A 6,015-nucleotide genomic window follows, 5' to 3' on the forward strand; every position below is an offset into this window, starting at 1 on the left:
TCAACACTCCATACTGCTAAGGATTAGAAGTGGAAATATGTTGCTAACTCCAAACAGAGCTCTTTAGAGTTTATTTTCATATTTTATTTAAGTTTATTAAAACTTATTTTATTTAAACAAAACTGAAAACTGCATTTTTGGAGTTACATTTCCCTACTTCTCATATGACAATATATTCGGCAATTTTATGAAAATTTATCACATGTTTTTATTTATTTTAGTTAGCAGGCTTCTTACTGAAATGAATATTGCAGAAGGTAAGGATTTCAGAATCTGTAAAATATGTTACTTAACTGGTGATCTCAGTGTGAATATTATTTATTACAAGGAAACCACAAATATTACAATTCTTGTCACTACTATTAGCTGCACAAAATAAATAATAATGAAGTTTCAGTGCAATTTTGTTTATTCTTGTGGAATTCCATTATCAATTCTTTCAAGTTCTCCTGCATTAACCTCAGTTAATGTGACTGTTGTTTTGTTGTGACTGTATCTGCATAATATTTCTGAACAAGTACACAATCTTTCTAATTAAAATAAAGATCAAAAGTAGATTATTTCCTCATTAAAACATATTCATGTATAAAATTAATTTTTCATTTATTTTATTTCCGGTTCATTGAAGATTATGGACAGGGTAAGTATAATTTTTATTTGTTCATAAAATGTTAGGAACAGTAACTCAATATGGAAGTTATTAACTTTAAAACAACTGTACTTTTTCATGTATAATTAATGTAATGTAATGAAGCTTGCTGAAACTTTCCCATTGGTTTCTTTATTACCGGGTGGCCAGAATTAAAGTTACCCAACTCAGACCCCTCTGTAGACTGTTTGAGTCATAGTAGAACTGAAATTTGGTAAATTCACTATGCAGACCATGGGGAAGAGGATGGCGATAAAAAAAATAGTTCAATTTTCCACCACCAGGTTGAAATGTGGCACTGTACTTCCATGATGGGTTGTACAAATAATCATGTTAAGTGATCTAGCTGAGTTATTAATTAGTAAGACATTTGTTAGTGGCTGGAAGTTGCAAGAAAATAATCTCTCGTTTATTGCAAGATTGCAAGGTAAAGGCAAATCCATAACCAATTGGAGCAGTTTACATCATTATTACAACCCATCATGGAAGTACAGTGCCACATTTCAACCTGGTGGCGGAAAATTTAACTATTTTTTATCACCATCCTCTTCCCCATGGTCTGCATAGTGGATTTACCAAATTTCAGAGTTCTACGATGCCTCAAGCAGGCTACAGGGAGCTCTGAGTTTGGTAACTTTAAATCTGGCCACCCGGTATATGAATATACTCATTTAAACAATTATATTGCAATTTGTCAGTGTTACTTCCTTTGTTTGACAAACAGTTGTGGCTGTCACCATGGAAACAAGATATCTCAGCTGTTTTCTGGTGGGCTCAATGATTCAGACTCAACATAAGTACTTAGTGTAGAGGAAATTAATCTTTGATCATTTATTGATGGATTGAATTGGTGTTTTAAGTCTACTTTATGCACAGTAAGGCAAATCGGGACTGGACCTACAGTTTAAACTGGAATCTGAAACACTATGTGCCTCCACTGGGTATCGAACCCAAGATCCATTGATTACAAGGCAATGATGGTACCACTGCGCCATCGGGGAGGCCACTAACCTCTGACCATAAAATGAAATTTAATAATCACTTTCATGTCACATGAAAACTTAATAGCTTTATTTATCCACTAAACTTGATATTGGCCTAAAATTTGTTGCACTTCTCTATAAATTTCAGTAAATAAAAAACTGATGCACTTGCAGCAATTTCACAATGAAATGACAAGAGATGTAAGAGGCCTGTCCCTCATAACCCACTCAAATGAAGGCATAAGGAATCATGTGACATCACTTTAATCTGAATGGTTGCATCTGTTTTCAAACAACATCCATCACTTGTCATTTTGGTGTGAAATTACTATTATTTTGTACTTACAGCTCGAGTTTAGTTTATTTGCAAGTAAGTATTACAATTTATACAAAAGCAGTACATGGTAATACAGGGCATATCATCAAAATTTCAACTCTTCTTCTCTGCTTGATCATACTGAATAAAATACATTACCAAATGTGCATTACTCAGGTACTTCCCAGATAGCATGTAAGTTAACTGCAAGTTAAATCGAATGTTGATTTAACTTGCAGTTATCTTATGTGCTCTCTGGGTTGTTTACAAAATGGAATAGAATGAGTAAATTTATAAGCATTGCACAAGATACCATATGAAATAACATATGAAAGTGAATACATTACCAATTGGTAAATAAAAGAGCAAAATTTCTTTACAGAAACTGAGTCAATTTCGGGTTCAAAAGCGGTAAATAAAATAAATTTTTGCTGTTATAGCAGTACATAAAATGACATTTGGTTTTAAAAATTTGAATATAATCCCAAATTTGATTTAAAAACTGCCTTTATTACATAAAATAAACATATCCCTTCTAATAGCATATTTATGTCCTTACCAGAATATTAAGTTCATTTTTTCGTAAATTGCATAACTCACAGGATAATTCTGTTTCAGAAAGTGTCTTGTCTGTAAATAAAATCTAAATTCGTATTTAAGAGTCTATTTCGCATTTTGTAGTTCATTTCGCATCATTTCGTGACAAAACAGGGTAGGAAAATGCACCTCACACATTTCAGAAACATGAAAAATTTACATTACAGTGTGTTATTTCACATTTCATGTTTTCGTCAAAAACGAAATATGCATGCCTCTACCAATTCGGTATTCCTCAGGTATTTGATTTACGAAGTGGAATAGTATGATTGTGTAGAGTTTAGAGGAATAATATTAGTATATAATCATGATATACATCTAGCATAGCTTGTCAAAGTCTACCATGAAGTATTTTGGTTAAATTTAGTTATTTCATATGATCGTCCTTAATGTTTGAAGTTACGTGTTCAGGAAATGTTATGCTGAATTTATTATAGTTGCTTCTATGTATTTGGTTATAAAAATGCATGCTCAGGTGTTTCAAAACTAAAAACCTGAATGTGAATGCAAAAATATTAGTTCAGAATTTTTTTAACCTTGATCTACTTGATCTACTTAATTCAAAAAATGATTGATCAGTGTTATGTACAAAATAACAAAATTATGTACTTTTGTTTCAGTTGCTCAAATTTTACGTGATACACCATCAGCATATGGTACGTGTATGAACAAACTTCTTATTTCATTATATTTTCTTAACACTAGAAAACCAGTCAATATAACCATATCTTAGAACTGTTATTGAGAATAAGATGAACTAATATAATTTTCTAATTCATTCTATGCAAATTTAGAATGCCTCAGTCATGGCTTGCAAACTCCAAATGACATTATCTTCTGAATATCAATTCATAACAATGTAATTTATCACAAGATTTCCACTATAAAATAATTTATTTTTAATTTTCATGCTTGGCGTTCCACCAATAATGTGATACCAGATCCTGAATATTGTAAGTAAATTTCTATTATATTACACAAATGATTTATACTTTAGCTGGAAAAGTATTAAAAGGCAATTGTAAATTGTTTCTTAGTAATAATTACTATATTTTAATAGCAACAACATATCAAAATAGTAATAATTCAATTACTTATAAAAATACAAGATAGGCAGCATTATGCAAAATATTGCAACACATTAACTACTCGTATATTACCATCTCCGCTCCAGATGCTGTACCCTTAGTGAATGAAGACAGAGAGTCTTCGAAATTAATAGGATTTAACCATTATATTGTGCAATGTGGAAATACAAAATTTCAAGATTTCACATAAGTAATTTTAAACTGCGTTTACAGCATACATTATGAACATTAAGTATATTTTAAACCCTGCGATATTTTCATCTTTTTATCAGTTTCAATTAACATAAAATTTACCTTCGATGAAAGTTTTAATTTAATATAAACATTCCTTAAGAATACTACACAAGTACTAATTGTTCTATGTGCTTTGCAGTGGCAATCTTCCTGCAAAACATTGGATATGCATACAGTAAGTATTAAAAGTAGTTAGTTAACAAATGCCTTCTAAAATAATATTTTTATATTCAGGAGTTATGTGGATTTTCAGGGTGTCTACCAAAATAACAAATCGAAAATTCTTGACTTTTTCTTGAACTTACTTTTCTTTTTCTTGACCTTTTTCCTTTACTTAGGAATAGTTGGAAATTAAGAAAATAGATTTTTTTATTTAATAAAAAAAACCTACTATAGTATCGGTTAAGATGAAAACTGAAGCTGTACTTTAACAAGAGATTTAGACTTGCTTTAATTATTAATGCATGTAAAAATTGATACTTCAGACTTCATTGTGGATGGGGAATGGCCACATTACTTTATTTAATATTTTTACACAACTTACATGCAAGAATGAAATTTTTAAGAAACAAAGTACACAATTCATAACCACAACACAATGCAATTTTAGATTACCAAATATTCAATTTAACAAATCCCAGTACAGGTATAACAATGTAAATTCACTATACTGTACAAAAAATGCAAACATTCTTGACCACAAGCATAATTTCTTGACTTTCTTGTCCTACCTGTTGATTTCTTGACTTTTTCTTGACATTCTTGACATTTTTGACTTTCTTGACTGGTAAATTTATTGTAGTGCATCAGTGATATAAATATTAAGTTTTGTAATCAGGGATAAATATTTTCTGCAGCAAATTGTAAAAGTGAAGGACAATTTAATGTTTCAATTTATCTCTATCACTTTGAATGTCTCAATTGCATCTTTCGGGTGTACGGTTTAGGGCTATGGTGGTACCGATACTGATGCATCGGTACAGGAATCAGGAAATATCGATTGGAACTTAATAACTGAGACTGATTGATATATGAATAGATTCTCTCGGGCTATCGACCAGGTGAGTTGTGGAAAATATTTCAAGCTTTCGAGAGCAAGTCTTACTTTTTGATTGATATATTTCTAAAGTTTAAGTGTTGATGTGACACTTTCACAGAGTCTAAATATCCTGGGAATTATGTAAAATGCATAATTTTCATTATTTTTGCAACAGCAATGCAGGAAGAAATGGATTTTGTGATTGAATGATCATGTGCAATTATGAATATTTTAAAGCAATGTTCTGGGGAAAAGCTCAATACAGTTCCTATGGAAAATTTACATGTCAAATTTGTAAATATTCTGAAGTACTTTGATTTGTTACAACCTTCTGGTATTTGTATTGGTGAGAAACAGCAAGAGGTCATATAGCCCTGACCTCTTGCTGTTTTAAAAGATAGCTCATGATAAATGGAAATGTTTATCAAAGCACTTGTTCTTCTTTGAAATATTAAATTAATATGACACTGTTTTCTCTCTTTCATATTTTAAATTCTTTGGAGAAAGATAAGGAAGTCTGTAAGTAAAAAGGATACCTTTATGTTACAATTCTAATATTGTTTTCATTCCATAGATTATGTAAAGTGATGACATTTTTAAGTAATATGTTTTACTTCCATGAAGGAAACAAATTGATTTTAATATTTGAAGGGCTTGGATGTAAAACATGGTAAGTGACATTTTGGTCATTTTTGAGAAATGTGCCATCCTTCAATTTTTCGAGTGAAATTGCCATGTCATACAATTTGCATTGGACTCAGTGAAGCTTTGTGAAATTGGTAAACACCGTAACGAACCGTAAAGTTCGTGGGATCTTACGAGTACCTAGAATGTTAACCAATTAATCAATGGGTGATGTAAGTTACTCATCATTCATCCTCTGATGAGAGCACTCGTCATTGGCATGACGAGTTAACGCTTGGCAATGCGAAAGGTACAAAATCAAACTAAGGAACTAAACTGCAGAAAAGACAATGGTCACTCATTGGGTTTTGTGAAGCTTTGAACCTGAATCATGGCTGGGTGTTAGAATAATTACTTGTCTATCTGATGAATTAAGATGAATAGAATATACAAAGTCCTCTGTTGGCTTCTCAATTTGTCAACCA

The 6,015-nt window shown here is 31.1% G+C and overlaps 1 long non-coding RNA gene across 1 annotated transcript; it reads left to right on the forward strand.

The window, feature by feature from the left end:
- Window positions 1-221: 221 nt before the first annotated feature.
- Window positions 222-3,201, forward strand: LOC146002682 (uncharacterized). The gene is made up of 3 exons (XR_014443735.1): window positions 222-257; window positions 629-640; window positions 3,166-3,201. It is a non-coding gene; the product is annotated as an uncharacterized LOC146002682 (long non-coding RNA).
- Window positions 3,202-6,015: the final 2,814 nt, after the last annotated feature.

The sequence above is a fragment of the Lepisma saccharinum genome, chromosome 18, assembly GCF_977018435.1.
Source record: "Lepisma saccharinum chromosome 18, izLepSacc3.1, whole genome shotgun sequence".
In the NCBI taxonomy this organism is placed as follows: domain Eukaryota; kingdom Metazoa; phylum Arthropoda; class Insecta; order Zygentoma; family Lepismatidae; genus Lepisma; species Lepisma saccharinum.